The following is a 19,634-nucleotide window of genomic DNA, read 5'->3' as shown; positions in this document are numbered from 1 at the left end:
GGCCCCGCCTCTGGGGGGGGGGGAAGAAAGGGTTCCAAGAGTGGAGCGGAAGATGACTTCAACCACACTCCATGTGGAACATTAGCTTCAGGACAACAACAGCGTAGACTGAGCCTGGGGATGCAGTTTGCCTTCTCTGGTTCTTAATTTGGTGTCTGAATCAACAGGCTTTGTGCCCAGAAAGAGGAAGAGAAAAAGCCGTGGAATGTTTTTCCTCGGAAAACTTTGTCTAATGGCCACCTGTTAGTACTGGATGCCAGACAGCACTCTGGGCCCAGAGGATGAATTTCAGAACTCTGAAGTCCTTTCTCCTAATCATTTCCATCCGTGTACTTTATAGATTCCAAAGCAGTTCTTCTGCCTCTTCCGTGCACGTATTCAGTCATCCGCCTAGTGAGCATGTATAACACGTTAGCTGTGTGCTGGGACGGCACTGGGCACGGGGGATACTGCCCCTGCCCTCCAGTTGCCTCTGAGCCAGTGTGGGAGGCAGACACACAGAGAGCACACTCAGTGCCACTCCCGGGAGAAGCCCAGGGTCTGGGGTGTGTGGGATGGCACCTGCTCCGTGTGGGAGGGGGACAGATGAGGCTCCCTGGAGGGGACCTGGATAAATCAGTGGGGGCTGCCTAGAAAGAAACTTTGGGGAAAGAACAAAGATATTTAAAGGGAGATTTTAAAAAGTCTGGCTGAATGATGCACCCCGGAAACCGTCTCTCTAATCTCCCCAGGGTCTTTAGTGAGAGACCCCTCTCTGTGAATGCACGGTGGCCGGGGGCTCTGTCCAGGATGCCTAGGACGCGCTGGCCTTGCAGCTCGAAGGGCATGGGTGACAGCTGAGGCTGCTGCTTCCACATGAGACAGAGAATGCTGTTTGCAGAGCGGTCCTAGGCTGCAACGCGAAGGCAAAGCCCGCAAACACAGGCCGCAGGAACTCTGCATTCCATGCATTTATTCAGTCATTTCCTATTAACCGAATACTTGTTACATGCCCTGTTCTAGGCGCTAGGAGAACAAGCGGTGAATACCACTGGGTCAGTGCCCTTCTGGACCCTTATGTAATATGGGGAGAGGGTAGCAATCAACAGACAGTTACATCTAGGGTATGCCAGATGGTGATGGAGGAAGGCGAAGGAAACGAGCCAGTGTAGGGCTGAAGTGGGGACGGGGGGACACACTGGCAGGTGACATTTGAGCAAACACTCACGGGTGTAAACCATGTGGATCCCCAAAGTAAGCGGGTCCCAGGCAGAGGAAATACTAAAGTGCAGAAGCCCAGGGAGAAGTGGGCTTTCGGTGCCCAGGGAGAGGCAAGGTGGCCTAGAGCGAGTGTGTGGTAGGAGAGGAGGAGAGGGGCACTGGCAGTGGGGTGCCTCGGGGGCTCTGCGTCTGAGCAAAGTGAGGAGCCAGTGGAGGTCTGGCCAGAGGAGCGGCATGATGTGACTTACGTTTAATAGCTTGTCCACTGTCAGGTCAGCGCAGGCCCATCTTCAGAGCTGTGTACTGGTGCCTAGCAAAAAAAAAGTCAGGAGCCTACAGAAACTGATTAGACAAAAATATTTCTAGAACATTCTGTACATGGTGGACATTTTGCTAGGCGGTTTGGTCCTTACCCTGAGGGAGTGAGCCCCCTGGGTGATGGGAGGACATAGGCACACAGGGAGATGACAAGTCCGTGCAGGGCGCTGCACTGTGTACATTCAGGGAGGTGCGCTGGCTGTCTCGGAAATGGCACCCAAGCAGGTGAGCCCAGGTGGCCAGGTGAGAGACATTCTCTCTGTGTGCCAGCGTCCCCTAAGTGCCTTGGGGCTTCTTCTGGGGATAGGGTTAGTGTGTTTCAGTTGCACATGGGATCGCTGAGGATCATGGCAGACAGAGGTGAGCCAGTCTGCCCTTTCCTGGAGGCGTTGAGTCTGGAAAGCATAGTCTGTCTCATTTGGGAGGGGCTAAGTAAACAGCGCTTCCATAAAGCACAGGTCAATGAGAAAACTTGAATTTTATTTATGAAACTACCTACCAGGATGTGCCATGAAGAGTAATCTCAGTCAAGCCTCCCAATCAATAATTTCAGACCACAAACACTGGAACACCAAAGTGATAAGGTAGTGGGTGCTCTGGTTAGCTACTGTTACTTCACAAATGACCTCAAAACTTACTGACCTAAAATAACGATTTATTATTCCTCATGATTCCATTTGCTGGGCGGTCCTCCTGTCTTGTCTGGGCTCACTCGTGGGGCTGTGTTCAGCTAGGGGGTTCCATCTGGGGATGGACGCAGCTGAGATGCTGTGTCATCTGGGCCCTTCTTCCTCATGCAGTACTGTTCTAAAATATAGGTTCTATTGTTACTCAGGCATGGGGAGGCCAACAGATCAGGAGATGATGCCGTCAAAAAGAGAGCTTGTTATAATCACAAATCCCTGGAGGAGAAAGCACGCCAGGCCACGCAGGGCCAATGGGGAAGCACCAGGGTCAAGGCAGGAGGCAGAGGAAGTGAAGGGAAAATGTGGGCAAGAGCCTTCACTGTGGTTCCGTGGGAAGGAATAGGTGAGGCAGGGCAAGGAGATTTAGGATTGGCCAGTTGGAGTAATTTCAGCAGGCTCTGGAGCGCAGGGGCTGTCCCTAGTAGTTTGGCATATTTCAGGCAGGTGGATAGGAGCCCAGAGCCTGAAAGCCCAATAAAAGAGATACTTGGAGTGTGGGCCCTGGATTGGTTTGTTTTGTGTATGAAAAGCATGTTCATGGGAAAGCTGCTTACTATCTCTAGGAATTGGCTGGCCCTGGGAGGGGCAGTCCCTCGGGGTCAGCAAGCCCAGATGTCAACGCGGCAGAGCACAGAAAACAAAAGACATGGTTCCCACAGGTCTCCAGGCCTCTCTCCACATGGTCTCTCAGTAAGAGCTCTCGCGTGGGCTTCCTGAAATGATGGCCAGGGCATTCAAGGGAGGAGCAGAAGCCCCAAGACCTCTTCAGGCCTCAGCTTGGAAGGTATGCAACATCACGTCCATGTGGTCAAAGAATCTCAGAGCTGCTCCAGATTCATGCTCTTGCTGAGAGGAGAGGAACCCTTACCGTGCCAGGATGATAGCCGTTGTCGCCATCTTGTCAAACAATCCGCCACGGGTGTGCTTCTAGAATGCTGCTAAGGCCTTCTGGCAGGAAGGACAGAAAGATGTGGAGTTCCAGCTCCTCTGTCTTTACCTGAGTGTGGACAGCGTGTGACTTCCCTCCCCCCATTGGTCCCAGCCGCCAGGGTCAGTTGGGTGTTTGCCCTGGAGTCCCCAGGGCCCTTTTCTACTTTTCCGGGAGGGTTGTTGAGGCTCTGAGCTGCTATCCCTCAAACGGCCTCAAGGCCTGGAATCCCGGGGAAGAGCCTACCTGCTCTGGCAGGGAGCCCAGGGCTGTTTGCTGACTGTTTGAAGGCCTTAGGGTCAGGCTCTCTCGTATTATATTCCCATCAGGAGTTAAAGTCACCCGTAACTTCCCCCACAGGAGCACAGATGCTTTATTGTCGACATGCTATTTGTGAAGCATGTGGGGTTGGGGCCAGTAAGAGCCACCTTTCATCTCACACGTTAGGCCCATGGAGCACTTTCTCGTATGTTCTCTTGTGTGTTCTCACAGCCCCATGGAGGACGCATCCTGCTTTTTCGAGTGAGGACCCTGCGGCTCTGGTGGTCTCCGGGACTCCCCGGGTGTCTACGTTGGCTTGGGCCTCAGGAGGTGTCCTGGACCCATGGGTGAAGCTAATGGAGCCCTGCAAATGCTCTCCCACTTTGTTAATATGGGTGCTTCAGGGAGTGACTTCTGCCTCCTGTTAAAGCTCTTCTCTCCGGCTGTTCTCATTAGATGATTTCTGCCTTTGAATCAGTCCCCTTAGTGTTGTGAGGAGTTACCCATAGCCAGGGGAGTACCGCTCGGACACCCCTAGAGACAGCCCAGCCCTTCCCCTGCTCCACCCAGCTCTTGCTCCAAAGACCCCAGCGGGGCCTTCCATTTGCTGGGAGCAGATCTCAGTCCCTAAGAACAAGCCTGTGGAAAGCCAAACAGCCTCTCAACTCTGGACCCCCAGGTCGCCTCCATAGCACAGTGATGGGATTCAGTGAGAGAGTGAGTCATTTGTTCTGCTTCTAAGAGTCTGAGCTGGACACCCACCTGTTTGCTTCAGAATCCCAACAAGAGAAGCTGCCCCTGTCAATCTGTCTCGAGGTAAAGAAGACTGAGTCATTGCTAAGTCAGTACCCAGCATAGCACCATGGACCACTCTCCCCAGACACCCAAGGGCATTCGCGGAGGATAACGAAGGCAGAATCTCTCAGAGTTAGATCCCGTTTCTCTGGAAACCAGAGTGCAGTCTTTCTGCGTTTCCTGTTACTCGGAGGCTTCTACAATCCCTACAGAGACCCAGGGGAGTCCAGAGCAGAGGCCACACGTCAGGATTCCATTTCCTGCTCCGAGGCTGACTCAGCTGTTCGGATTCGCCCCTTTGCCTCTGCTCTCGAGGCGCTTCCTTTATGAACAGAGGTAACTCACCTGCCAGAAAAAGATTTTGGAGAGCTGCTAATGAGGCATCCGGGTTTCCCTTACAACATCCTGAAAAAGATGCTGTCCAAACAAGAGGGTCCCAAGATGCAAGGGCATCTCCCTGACGAGGGGCAGGGTGCGGTGCCGGTCCAGGCCACAGGTGCTGGGACTGCTCCAAAATCATGCACCTCCCCGGCTGTTGTTCCTGAAGTCCTGCTTCCTGGGCCTGCTCCTGCTGATGGCTCTTTTCTCCGGAGAAGGACAGTCTCTTCCTTCCTGTACAAGCCACCTACAAAAGTCAGCCTGGGACCAACACTGCTTTGCAGTGTCTGTTTTTCCCCAGAGGGTTCTCAACCACCGGTGACTTTGACCTCCCCCAGGGGACATTTGGCAGTGTCTGGGGACATTTCTTCTTGTAGCTGCTGGAAGTGCTATTGGCATCAAGGGAATAAAGGTCAGGGATTCTGCTTCTCATCTTACGGTGCACAGAAAGGCCCCAAAATAAAGAATTATCCAGAGGAGCCTGGCTGGCTCAGTTGGAGGAGCCTGCAGCTCTTGATCTCGGGGTCATGAGTTCGAGCCCCACATTAGGTGTAAAGATTGCTTAAATAAATAAATAAACTTATAAAAAAAGAAAAGCCTTAAAAAAATGATTCAGTCCATGGTGTCCATGGTGATGAGGTTAAGAGGCTCCCTCGGCCTCCCCTCCCATCCCCTCATGGTAACAAGGTGCCCTTCACCTAGCAAATGAAGTCCAAGAGTATCCCCCATCCATCAGCACTTTTCACAATACCTTGAAAGTGGGCCATGCTTGTTTTATCTCTTCTGATCTCAAGCCTCCTTTTTTCCATGCTCATATTAGCAATTCCTAATCAAGCCTGGGGAAAATTGTCCATTACCACTATTCATTACTGTCCATTAGCTATTGAAGGCCAGGTGGTATTTTCCCAGATCTCCCTCTTATTCTCCATCATCCTCACCGTCACTGACAACAGCACTGACCTCACAGTTGTCATAAATATTGCATATAAGCTAGCCCACAAGCAGTCATCAGTCAATTGCCTGGGGCCTGACGCCACCTGAATTCACTTCCTGCCATCGTGTATTTCTTTTTTTTTTTTTTTTTTCCTAGGCAAAGAACTTTATTAACCTTGTTTCAAACTTTATTCCCAGGCTTCTTCAGCTTAACTAGCTGCAAAGAATGAATTGTGTATAAGCAAAAACTGAAAAGAGCTGCAGTGTCCAAGGGGCTTGGGCTTAAAAATATTAGAGATCTAGATTTTATCAGATCCACGAACAAAATTTTAAAAAGCAGTCATAATATAAAATAGCAGCTCCCAGTAACTTCTTCAAGTTTTATGTTCTTCAGAAGTTGACTCAATTCAGTTTGCTTCATTCTTGGAAGCTTCATCAAAATTCTCCACAAGATCTGGAACTTCATCATCATCATCCTCTCCAGTAGCAAGTGGTGCTTTTCCATCCACAGATTGTTTGGGCAGAGCTTCAGCCAGTCTTCTTAAACTAGTCAGACTGTCTGCACCAAGTTGGTTTAAGATACTGGGTAGCATTTCTGTCAGCTGCTTTGTCTCAGCATGGCCTGTAATGGTGAAAGTGTTCGCTGCCAGTGATGCCTGAACTTTGGGGTTGTTAAAGTGGATCACTGTTCCTTGGTTTGTGAACATATTCACTTCTTCAATACCAGAGATATTGTTTACCCCTAACTTCTTTAAGGAGAACTGAAGTTTTTTATCATCTGCTGTAGCCGTCCTATGAACCACCTTCTTTCGGCGAGCAGTTCCTTTCCCACCAATGCGCACTTGTGCTTGCAGTTTGGCGAGGTTCTCCTGGTTCATGATAGTTTCTTTCATCTTGTTGGAGCGGAAATGGGACCGCGCGGGGGAATAGGGTTGGCGCTCAGGGGGTCTCAGGCGGACCAGCTGAGATTAGGAGCACACACGCGGGGACGCAAGATGCCAGCTAGAGGGAGGCCGGAAGTCCATCGTGTATTTCTTAACTGTAAAGTAAGCAGCGCTAAAACCGTACATGGGCTCCTCAACAACATCATTGTCCTCATCATCCCCATCGTCACCATTGCTGTCGTTACCTTTGCAAGCCAGCCAACTAGCAGCCTTGAAGTCCATGATGGTGGACGTGGCGACTGGGAAGCAGCTGTTCAGAGCACCCCTAAATTTCCAGCAGCCAAGAGCACAGACATTCCGTCCTGGGCTGGAATTCACTTTGTCCAGTGTGGACACAATTTTATTAGGCGCTATTGGCATCTGAGCCTCTGGTGACCAGGTCCTATTTTCTACACACACACACACACACACACACACTGCTTTGTCTTTTCCATTTTTCAGTTACCAGTAGTAGAGCTTGATCATTGCTTCCTCCTCTGGTCCCCCAGAAATTGAGACTTTTGGGTGTATTAACTTAGCATTTGACTCAGTGAGATGCCCAGGGCCTCCTGCTTCCACACCGGGGGACTGGGATGAAGAGTGTCCTGGTATAGGGGTGGGATAGCTAGAAGGCAGTTTGCCCTCTACTTGGTGACCTTCCTGATCTGTCCGGTGGAGAGAGCACCCAGAGCCTGACACGACAACTGAGGCATTGTCAGCCATGATGTAGAGTCTCTCCCCTCCCCCTCCTGCTCCCTGGGCCTCCCCTCATAACCTTCCATAGCACACTTAGGAATGATTCACCAAGTGTCACACCGGGAAGCAAGACTTGAATAGTAACGAGAGGAAAGCACTATAGTTAGGTAGTATTGATCATCTCTGTATGCACTTTATTTATTTGCAAGCACCTTATAGGACCTAGTTAGTAATAAATAAAGAGCCTCCAGATCACCTTGCTGCTCCCCACTGCTCCACTTCTGCTGACACTCTTCATGAATGCAATTCTGGTTGTGTGCCTCTTGGTGACCCAAACTGAGGAGAGGGTACCCACAAACGGCGTGTAAAGTACTTCCATACTCGTGAGCGTGTGTGTGCACACGCAGAGCTGTCAAAAGCCTGCTTCGTTTATAATCAACACCCACGGTGGATGCAATTGGCGCCCTGCCCAGGTGCCCTTTACGCCCCTCATCCCCCAGCTTCTGTGAGTGTTGGCTCACAGCAGCTGTCCCTTTCTTGAAGGAGAGCTGTCCCTTTTCTTTATAACAACTTTATTGAGATATAATTCCTGTGCCATAAAATTCATCCCTTTAAAGTTTATAATTCAGTGGTGCTTGGTAGATTCATAGAGTTGTGCGACCATCACCACTTTTGAATTTTAGAGCATTTTCAGCCCTACCCCTTCAAAACAAAACAAAACAAAACAAAACCCTGGTAGTCATTAGGAGCCACATCCTATTCTCCTGTAGGAACCATGAATCTACTTTTTGTCAGTTATGGACTTACCTATTCTGGGTATTTCCTGTAAGTGTAATCATACGATACATGGACTTTTGTGTCTGGCTTCTTTGACTTAGCATCATGTTTTATGATTTCATCCATGTTATGGAATGTTGTAGCGGTACTCCATTCTTTTTTATTGCTGATGCTATTCCATTTTAAGGATATGCTGCATTTTGTTTGTCCATTCATCACTTGATGGATATTTGGGTTGTTCCTACTTTTTGGCTATTACAAATAATGCTGCTATAAGCATTTTCAAACAAGTCTTCGTGGGAACATATACTTTATTTTGCTGGGTAGACATGTAGGAGTAGGCTGATACGGTAACTCTTAACATTTTGAGGAACTGACACATGGACTATATCATTTTATAATCCCATCAGCAATGCATGAAGTTTCCAATTTTTCCATATCCTTGTCAACACTTATTATTGTCTTTTTTATTTTAGTTTGAGTGTGAAGTTGTATCTCATTGTGGTTTTGATGTGTACTTCCCAAATGACTAACAGTGTTGAGTATCTTTTCATATGCTTATTTACCGTTTGTGTATCATCTTCAGAGAGAAATATCTATTTCAAATTATTTATTTTTAAGTTGTGTTATTTTGCCCTTTTATTGTCGATTTTTAAGAATTCTCTATATATTCTAGACTCGAGTCCCTTCTTAAATATATGACATGTCTTCTCTGGCATCCATGGAATTGTGAGGCCAACTTGTGGCAAGCTGCTCATCAAAATCACCTGGGGCAGGGCTTCAAAAATACTGCTGGGCTCTACTCAGGCCATGCAGATTCAGTATATCTGGAGTGTTCGTTGAATTCCAGGGATGGTTCTGATGCAGACTCTTAGTTGAGAATTGCTGTTTTCCTAGTGGTCAGGGAGGCATGCCTGGGCGGCTGGCCGAGCTTCTGACAGGAAACAGGTCACGGTTGGAAGGATCCAGCAGGGTTCTAGAGACGTGGCACAGTGAGAAGGTGGGTGCAATCGTGTCCCATTGGACAAGATGGGCCTCTCTGACAGGATCAGGTTCTGCTTGATAACAACACCTCATACCCCCCTCAGGGCATCAGGTTGGGTGAGGCAGCAGGGAATGGGTACCCGTGACTTCTCAGAGAACAACTGTCCCCAGAGAGCAGTGATGGCGCTGACGGTGGCCTTGCCCCTGAGCATTTTAGCTGGAAGGGGGTGGGGGGAGAAGAGGTTGGAGATGAAGAAATGCTGGATCTGTTACTCCTGGGCAGTTCTAGCTGCAACTCTGTTCTGTTAAGTCTCCGTGTCAATGTCCCCAAGTGGATCCCATGGCAGACACTCCACTCCTCCCCCCCCCACACCCATTTCCCCACTAAAGCCTACGGACTCTAACTCGAATCCTTAGTCTTGAGGCTCCATTTCCCTGCAGTCACCGCAGGGTGTGATCCGCATCTGCAGGGTAACCACTCCACCTGCGGAAGGATTCAGAAAGCCCCCTCCAGATACAGTTTCCCACCCAAGGTGGCAGCTGAAGAGGGTAATGCTATCAGAGCCCACGGCTGCTTCTGTGTTCTCTGCCCCACCTGACAAACCGCCAACACGGCAGGCATCTCAGCCACGCTGGCCCTGCTTCCTTTTTCTCAGAGTGACTGTAATCTCCATCCACACATTTGGGTTTGCCCTTTCGCCAATTTTTCAGTCCTTTCAGGGCTTTCGGACCAGAGGCTACCAGAATATGGCCCGCCCGCACCAGCTGAGTGGAATTGGGCAGGGCTTTGAATTATACAGACACGTGACTCGCACGCAGCTAATTACCTTCACCTTCACCTCAGACACAGCGATTGGCTCGAGGGATGAAGACGTCACCCAAACCCAGCCAATCAGAGTTCTTCTACTGAATTTCCACTTGTTGGTCCTCTCCGGCATCTTGGCTCATCCTTAGCTGGGATGGCCTAAAGCTGGTGTTACCTGTGCTGATTCCCCTGTCCCCTGACACTCTGTTTGATTGGAATGGTTTCTGTCACTTCTAATCTCTAAAGTTGTGATTAATAAAAATTTGTTCCCCATGGGATTCCTCAGTGCAAGTGTTGGTATGTCTCTATCCACTTAATCTCTGTTTGAAAATAAGCGAATGTTGCTGGTCTGCCTCCAGATCCTTGAAGTTCTGTTCTGTGTAATGAGCCCTTCCTTCCTCGCCCTATTTACAGCACTGCTGTTTTTGCAACTTATTATTATTATTACTAAAGTCATATAAAGTTCTGTATTGAAGATTTAACATGTTTCTTATACAACAAAATGGCAAACTTCTCAGGGATGCTTTTTAAAAGCATCTCTCTCAAGGCTAACCTTAATTCTGGGCACATATCCAACGTATAATAATATTAATTAAATAAGAAAAATTTTTCTGAAACACAGAACGCACTGCCTCCTCAGAAATATTACACTCCCCAGTGATCAAGCCCTTGGCTGGTGGCAATCATTTTAATGTTCATATTCTTGGGGTGTTGGGGTGGAGTCTGAGTAGAGGTGCAAATGGAAAAAGCTAGAGGAAGAGGTTTTTGCACAACTTTTCTGAAATAAAAATTGTCTTTGGAGAGCCCCAGTAAAGCGCACATTCGTTGTTTTCTGACTAGTTGCAGGACCAAAGTGATCATGAGGCAGCAGGCCCTGGTTTAGCTAGAAGAAGGGAGGGGAGTCTGGAATGGGGGTGGGGGGTGAGGGGCGGGGGAGGGTCTGCTGCCCAGGAACAACCCCCTGGCTGAAACTTGGACCTCTTCCTGATCTGTCTATGGAAGGCCAAAGCTTTCTGATTGGGATCCTTTTTCACTTCTACTTTCTTCCTGAGGGAGACAGAGCTTTGATGCATTGAATACAGGCAAATTCTTTTTAAATGGCCAAAACAAGAGCTACAGTTCAAACCTTCCTGATCCCCTGAGCAAATATTTGAGAAAGGCAAAGAAAGCAAATTAAGCTAATCTTCACTGAAGGTCTTCCTTGGTGCCTTCCCTTCCGTGAACACTCGGAGAAAGGAAGTTTAGTTCAAAGTCACTACTGCAAGACAGGTGGGTGTTTCATGAGTGTGTGCCTACAATTTAAGGAGAAGGAAGGATGGACTTAAACACTGTTTGTCAGAGAGTAGAAAGAGATGTGAACAAATTAGCCGAGAACTGGGTTAACCCTTGTGCTTCAGTCTGGATGCAGCCAAGAAAGCAGATCCCAGGGCAGAGAGTTTAGTAGAAGGAATTGAATACTGCAGGCTAGTTACCAGGGAGTTATAAGAGCTGAAACCAGGAGGGGGTGTGAAAACTCATGGATTAACAACTGCAGGAAGCTACTACCACTCCTAGGGCTGGAGGGAGAAGGGGAGGAGATTGAGCTCTCAGACCCCATGCACGGGAGCTAGAACTATCAAGTCAGTGCTGCACCGGGGGGGGGGGGGGGGCTGCCTAAAAGCCCCATGGTTTTGGCTGCAGCTGTGGGGAAAAGACCATGGTGGCGGAGGGGGGCAGAATCAGAGAACGAGGGCAGGGGCTGGGTGGCAGACCTGGGTCCAAGGAGCAAAAGTGGTCAATGCCAGAGATGTAGCCACGGTCCAAAACAAGGCTGAAAGTCTGGATAGGCAGGATGAGCCAGTGTATAGAAAGTTCTCCTCTTCTTCCGCCCATGCCCCCCACTAGCCCAACCTAGCATAGAGCAAGTGGGCACAGGAATTTAATTCATAGGGGTCAGCTCCCAGCAAGCTGAACAGCGCAGGGAAAGTGGGGGATGGGTCTGAAAGTAAGTAGGCAGGTGACCTGCCCTCCTATGCCATCTATGTCCCTGACACACAGGCTGGGGTCCCTAGGGGCCTGGCAGGTATCCCTGATGCCAAAGTGTCAGGATGAGGTGATGGTGATGATGAAGAAGGCAGTGTCCTGGAGGGTGGGTGCTCTTGCTTCCAGGCTTCAGTGAACACAAACCGATATATCTGTAGATGACTTATGGGAATAAACGATCCCAATCTTCCAAAAGTCCCAGCCTAATCCTGTTCTCCCTCAGTTTCACCACAGCTAGTCGCTGCTGCAGGGATTCAGATGATGTAGGGAAAAAAACAGTCATTCAGATTCCCTCCCTGACATACATTTTTTCCACCCCTTCTACCTCTGGGCCTGAAAATAAGCCTTTATTGGTGAAAAACAAAGTGTATTGCCACAGGGAGAAAGCAAAATCCCTCAAAATCACTTTGCATCACAGTATTAATCCACCTGATCTTCAGAGTTTTGGTTAACTCAATTTTACAAATACTTTTCAAAAATTGTTGACCTTACAAAGCTTTTATTTGACTTTCAATTCTAATCCGCTGCCTGTCCCCTACCCCACTCCTTAGGAACAATCAAGTTCACCCTCTCCACCTCTAAATATTCTTTCCAAAAGCAGTACTTGAGTATCTACTAAGGACTGGAAGCTGGGAATTCGAAAATGAATGGGGTATGGTGCTGCCTCTTTCTCCCTCTGCTTCCCTATAATGGGAGTTATCCCTTGTCCCCAACTCACCCCTGTAGAATCCTTTCTACAGATGTCTTGTCACTGAGAAAAGTAATACACACAGCAGGGGAAGTGAAGCTGGTCTTCTGGAATTGGGTACAGAAGCCTCCATGCTGCCTCTCCCCAGTACCGGTCTCACCCCTCCCACCCCGGGACCCTGAGGCACATTCTTAGAATCCCCAGGCCCTTGCCAAGCAGAGTTTATAAACGCTGGCTCCAGTGCAATCAGTAAAAGAAGAGAAACTCCTTAGCAAATCTGTGTGCGGACAGAAAGAACATTAAGTTAGGCTTGTCATAAAAATTGCTAACTTTTCCTTGCTCTGTGCCCTTCGGCAAATAGGAGTCTGAGAGTTGAGGCAAGTCATCCCTACACAGGGATGAGACTTTATAGGAAAGATTCAAATGAAATAATCAATTCGAAAGTGGTTTGCAAACTGTGAGTTCTAAACAAATATCAAGGTTTTTCCTTTGGTAATTTTCCCTCCTTGACAGAAATTTCCAACACTGAAGAGAAAGAGAATGAAAGAACCTCACAATTTGGGGGTGGGGGTGCGGGTTGGGCTTTTCCTTTGGTTTGAGCTGGTTGAATTATCACTGGGTTATGGATGAGGCGCATTCCATGTAGGACCCAAACACAAGTCCATTACTTGGGTTCACATCCGGTCAGCAACTTGGCTGCTTCCTGCATTACAGCCCCTCCTGAAAGAGATGTGGCCACAGTGCCACCTTCCCTGGGCCCTCACCTCCACCCCAAGAGACTTGTGCACAACATTCTCCACATTCTCGGAAGGCAATCTGTGTGCCCTCACCTCTGGGGGCTTGCATAACTCGTTTCGGCTCACAGCTGCTCTTGCTGAGCACTCCCAGGCTTGGGGAGACCCTCGCACCTCCTCCTCCATCATTGCTACCCTTTCTCTGGCAGCTTGCCGGAAGCAGGCCTTCTCCCGGGGGGCTTCACCTGCTCACATTCACTGTTGTAAGATTCTTTCTCCTTCTCAGGGTGGAGGGCAAGGCCCGGGTGGGGGCAGTGGGGAAGAACACCTCCCCAGCTCGGGTGCTCCTCCTGTCTTCCCTCCCAGCTCTGCCCTCTGACCCAGGAAGGGTTTGTGGTTTGTGTGTGTGTTTGTTTTTAAATCTCCTCTCTGTGTGGTTCTGGCATCATGATGTAAAATCTAGATTTAAAATTCTTTAAGTTCTGGCTAGTAAGAATTATAGGAGAGGAAGAATAATTTTCTCTCTACCCTTCTGAGCTCTTGGCTGAGACTCCCTGTAATAAAAGACAGAACTACAAGAGAAAAACAAACAGAAGTTTTTAATGTGGTTAAAAGATAAACTGAGGCATATTAAAAATTTTACGTTCTGCGAACGAAAATCAGTTTGAATCAGACAGGGCCGGGCCGGAAGTGGTTAGGAGCGTGCCACAGACAGAAGCTGAGGAAAGACTTTTTACAGAGGACAGGCGGAATCAAAGCAAGGAAATTATTTCATTGGCTTTAGCTGAAGTAGTTGATTGCCTTCTTTGGGAAAACTCCAGCTGGTTGTTTCTGATTGGTTGTCCTTGGGTTTTGATTTTGTGACCCCGAGGCGTTTCCAGGCTTGGGTTTTGCTCTGCTGACCTTGGCTGCTGAAGTATCAGAACGACCTCAGCCCACTGCCTCCTTGTTTCATCAGTTTAACAATTCCCCCCTTTTGGTCTTCCTCTCATACCTGAGAGACTGACCCAAAATTTGGTATGAGCGCCACTCTCAGTCACCATCAGGGTTAAGTTGTTCTTGTCTCGTTGTGAAACATGTGGGTTACGATGTCAGGTCCACGGAAGAACTGTTTTTGCTGTTCATCTCGTTTGTTTCTCCAGGTGCCATGAGACCATCTGCTATCCCACCGACGGCTTTGAACCCGTAGTCAAGACCTTTGAGAGAACATAGCACACCGGGGGAGAATATGATGAGGCTGAAATACGCTCCTTTGCAAGGGCCCCTTCAAGCCAAACCAGCTTGTACCAAATAAATCAAAGAATGTCCCTGAAGGCTATAGCCTGTTCTCGCCAGGGGCTTGTCTGTCAACTTCGCACATTTGCTAGGATACCAGAGGTGTGGATCCTGGTACAGAGCGGGTGCTCGCTATGGCACAGACTCCTTGGTCAGCCAATAAGTAATGGAAAGCAATTCTATTATCTAAAACCACCTTAGCAAGAAAGCCCGGGGACTTCCGTTGTGTGGGACTCTGGCCTTTCCGCTAGATCCAGTGATAATTGCCAGAGTTAAGGAACGTTGTCTCCCCATGCGTTAACAGAGAGGAAAAGCAAATAGGAAAAGACAAAAGGAATACAAATTTCATATTGGAGGTGATCCTGGGAGGGCTGCCCACCACATGCTGTCTACTTCTGGGGAGGAACCTCCCTCGTCAATTTTAATTTTAGATCTCCCACAGGTGTGCAGTCCCGAGAGTCTGGAGATAGGGAGCCAAGGTTCGAGACCACCAAGTTTGTGGTCTGCGGAATGAGGAGGACCCCGTGTGGTCCCTTCCAATGAGATCCAAGGCCAGTCTTTGGTCCAGTTCAGTGGTTTGATCTTAAAAGTACCAGCAGTCTATATTCTGGGGTACTTGTGGGGGTCTTTTCCATGAATCTGTCTAGAGATGGAGCACTTTTGCAAAAGCATCAAAGTAAAATGATAACTGTAAATGACAAAAAGGCTTTTAAAAACTAGCCATGGTTAAAGACCTGATAAAAGTTTATTTTATAGGGAAATTTCATTATTTCTGTAGCAGAGAACAATTTAAGATAATAATTGGACAATGAGGGTATTGGCAAATTTTTATAAACTTCAAACAGTTTCTGGAATGCCCCCTTGTGCCATAGAAGCATATTTTGGAGTGGCATATTCTGCTGACCTTCAGAGTCTAAACATACTTGTTTCTTTCAAGATGCTTCCAAATCAAAAACACTTTGGCCTTCAAGACTCCTGCCTCAGCTTTGAACTTCAGGAGCCTATGTGAGAATAAAAAATACAATCTTTGGCCTTTTGTTCATGCCATAATCTCTTAGGTTTTCTCTTCCCTGGAGCCGAAGACTCAGATTCATGGTTCAGTTTTTATGTTAGAAAAGGTATATAATAAAAAGGAATTAAGGAAAAGAAAAATACATGGGATGATATTTGAATAGTGTCCTGGTCTACAGAGATCAAAGCAGAGCTGCCAAGGTTAATGTAGAAGTCTGAGGCTGTGGTCCCCCACTCTCCCAAACCTTCCATGTCCCCCAGGCCTTCTTTGAGACCACAGAAAACCACTGTACCATCCGCAAGCTTAACTAGGGGAAGGCCATGCACCACTCACAGTTGGCAGCACATAATGGGTGCTCAGTAAATATTTGGGAGCCAAGTCTCTATATTTGACAGTAGATTTAATTAAAAATATATACCAACTACACCAGCTATTTTTTGACTCAATAAAATTGAAGTTAAAGAGGAGTTTACTGTGGTGCCTGGGTGGCTCAGTCAGTTAAGCATCTACCTTCGGCTCGGGTCATGATCCCAGGGTCCTGGGATCAAGCCCCAGGCCCCCTGCTCAGTAGGGAGCTTGCCTCTCCCCCTGCTTGTGCTCTCTCTCTCTCTCTGTGTCAAATAAAGAAATAAAATCTTTAAAAAGTAAATAAATAAAGAGGAGTTTACTTTTTCAAGATGTATTTTAGTTTGCTTTGACTGTGGGGAAGAGAGAGATGGTGAAGGGCTGGTGGAGAGAGGATGTGCGTGAGCCAGGCTGAGAGGTCAAGGAAGAAACAGGTTATGTTCAAATATAATGAAGACGATTCCAGGGCAGGATTAGGGGGTTAGGAAAGAAAAGTGGATGAGGAGAGGAGGCAACAGGGTCTTCAAAAGTTATAAAAAGAACAAGATAAACTAAAATAAGCTAGAAAGAGGAAATGGAGTAGCTTTCTCATTTATATCTCTAGCTGCTTACTGCTAAAACAAAGAAAATATTCAATTTTGCACATTTAACGTTTGCACAACATTCCTTCTAACCAGCCATCTTTCTAAATCTCATCTTAAATTTAAATTTTTTTTCAAACTAGAGTCTGGGTTTTCCAAGTATGTAATTACATTACCAGCAAAAAAGGAAATAGCTTGATATTGTTTCCATTTCGCATGTTATTTTATTTTTTGTTGCATTTATTAAAATTTCAAATGAAATGTTAAATAGCTATTCATAGAGAATTGATCATGATTAAGACCAAAATTTATGAAACACCAGAGAAAAGCTAATAGAAAACATGGTTGATTTTTAAAGCTAGTAATTCGAGAAGCCCAATCAATGAAAGTGAAACCATTGTGATATTAAGATTAAAAAACAATCAAAGAGAGCCAAAGTACATAAGATTAGGAATAAGAAAGGGACTATAATAAAAGAAAAATACAGGAAATCTTCCAACAGCTATAAGAATGTCATGGGCAACTCAATGGTAAAAAATTGTTTTGAAAAACTGGAAAAAAAGAATGATTTCCTAGGAAAATATAAATTTTCCAAATTTGCTTCCCCCCCGCAATGATCATATAGTGACAAAACCTATAAAATACTAAAAATAAACTTAACGAGGAGTGCATAGGACTAAATGTTATTGAAGGACATAGCGTGGTAGAGGAGTGTATTGGCTTGCTAAGGCCATCATAACAAAATACCACAGATTGGGGGGCTCAAACAAGAGAAATTAATTATTTCACAGTCTGGACCCTAGAAGTCCAAGATCAAGGTGTTGGTTTCTCCTGAGGCTTCTCTCCATGGCTGGCAGATGGCCACCTTCTCCTGTGTCCTCACATGGGCATCTCTCTGGGGTCTCCTTCTCTTCCTATAAGGTCACCAGTCGTATTGGGCTGGGGCCCCATTCTTATGACCTCATTTAAATTTCATTAGTTCTTTAAAGGCCTGTCTCCAAATATATTCACATTGTGGTTAAGGCTTCAACATATGAACTTGGGGAAGACACAATTTAGTCCATGACAGGGGGGATATGAGGAAAAGTGTGAATACTATAGACTTTTAGGAAAGTAATTTGATAATGTCTATGTTTTAAAAAATACACTCTTCTATGGGGTCTCTCCCAATTGGATGTGGACCCCCACATGTGAAGCAACCCAATCGGGTGGGGGCCAGTGGCCCAGGCAGAGAAAGAATTCACCCAGGGCAGAACAAAGGAGATAGAAGTTTATTGAATGCACCGCAAGGGAGTGGCGGGCAGGACAGCAGAGGAAACACAGTCTGAGACAAGGAGGGGTGGGAAGCCAGAGTTATAGGACCAAGTATGCGGGCTTATGGAATTTTCCCTTTTTTGGTAACTGTGCCAGGGTGTAAGTAACCCATTGGTTAGTTAGGGCCACTGTTTCAGGGTGGGTCACTTAATAAGCCTGTTTGCATTCGGCTCGGTTGTCGCTGTGGGCCCTTGCCTTGCTCTATATTCCATCTATTAAGCCTGTTACCTAAAAGTGGCCTCTACATCTTCTACTCAGCAATATATTCTTAAGAAATATCTCATAGCTAGAAAACCATCTAGAAACCAGCTAGAAAGGACGCCACGTCTGGGACGCCTGGGTGGCTCAGCTGGTTGAGCATCCAACTCTTGACTTCATCTTAGGTCATGATCTCAGGGTTGTAAGACTGAGCCCTCTGTCGGGCTCTGTGCTCAGTGCAGAGTCTGCTTGAGACTCTCCCTCTCCCTCTGCCTCTGCCCCGATAGTGCTCTCTCTCTCAAACTAAATAAATAAAACCTTAAAAAAAAAAAAAGGACATATGTTCAAGTATGCTACTGCAGCACTGTCATGGTGGGAAATCACCACACCTGGACACACGTAAATGCCATCAGCGCGAGAATGGTTAAACAATCAAGGAGAGATGCCCATCACCAGACTGTGTAGCCATGCAAAAGAAGGAATTAGAGCCGTACCAATTTACTTGGAGGGATTCCTATAAAGTGTTATTGTGTGAGAAGAGCAAGATGCAGGAAAGCATGCATAAGGTGATTATAAACAAGGATAACACAAGTTTTTTTTTTTAATGCCATTGAAATCCTTTTTTTTTTTTAAAGATTTTATTTACTTATTTGACAGAGAGGAGAGAGTGAGAGAGCCCAAGCAGGGGGAGGGATAGAGAGAGAGGGAGAAGCAGACTCCCCACCGAGGAGGGAGCTTAATGTGAGGCTCGATCCCAGGACCCTGAGATCAAGACCTGAGCCGAAGGCAGATGCCCAACTGACTGAGCCACCCAGGCGCCCCATGATAACACAAGTCTTATATGCATCTCTGCTGGTGTATGATCATAAGGGCTGTTAACAGGGGCTGCCTGGAAGGTGATGGGGACAGGGACTGATGAGACACGGTGGGGAATGGAGAGGTTGCAGAGGTAGGAGCATTCAAGAAGAAAATAGATTTTAACAACGTTGCATCGAGCAAAAATACAATGCAGCTAATATGATCACATTTTATCATTTATGTAAATTTATATAGGTGTGTATACGTTTAAAGATATTTTTAAGGTGAAATGAAAAGAAATAAACTCAGATCTGTCCCAGAAAGCTAGGATAGCTGGGCATTTCAGAGTTAAGAGCTAGCTGGGGAGGATAGCAATCAGGTGAACAGGCCAGTTCACCTTTCCACTCAGCAGCTCTTTGTGCGCCCCTGGGCCTGAGAGCTTCCAAAATGGGAGAAGAAAGTAGGGGATAGAGAATCATTGATGGAGGGTCATTAAGAATTCACTGTCCCAGGAGACTCACGTTTTCTCTCCTGCTGCGGTCTGGTTATGGAAACAGATACCCTTAATTCCCTTTAAGTAGGCTAGAAAATGAGCCACATAAGGCTGTGCATTACTGGATTAATGTGAAGGAGAAAGCTCAAGCTCAAAGCCAGCGACTTTCAGTAACAGAAACATCCATTGTCTGGAATGTTCTCTATGACCTGGTTGGGCTCTCAGCTAGTAAAGCAAGTTTTATAGAATGATGGAATTAATTTTGAAACACAAAGATTTTGTCATCACTTGTTCAAGAAAAGAAAACATTTCAAGAGAACTAAAACCGAGAAGGCTTGAATCACTGTTTACCCCTATTCTGCTTTGCCAGTCTTGGGGCTCCATTCTTCAGACTTTGCAGTCAAAGCACATCTCACAGTGGAAGCTGTGCTCAGGCAGTTGCCTGATAGTTGCCCAGGTTAGGTAGTTAGTGGTGCTTATTGAGTAATTC

The 19,634-nt window shown here is 47.0% G+C and overlaps 1 pseudogene; it reads right to left on the bottom strand.

The window, feature by feature from the left end:
* Positions 1 to 5,629: 5,629 nt before the first annotated feature.
* LOC118541612 (transcription factor BTF3 pseudogene) lies at positions 5,630 to 6,516 on the bottom strand (annotated as a pseudogene).
* Positions 6,517 to 19,634: the final 13,118 nt, after the last annotated feature.

This window comes from Halichoerus grypus, chromosome 4 (assembly GCF_964656455.1).
Source record: "Halichoerus grypus chromosome 4, mHalGry1.hap1.1, whole genome shotgun sequence".
Lineage (NCBI taxonomy): Eukaryota > Metazoa > Chordata > Mammalia > Carnivora > Phocidae > Halichoerus > Halichoerus grypus.
This window is presented reverse-complemented; position numbering and strand designations above follow the sequence as displayed.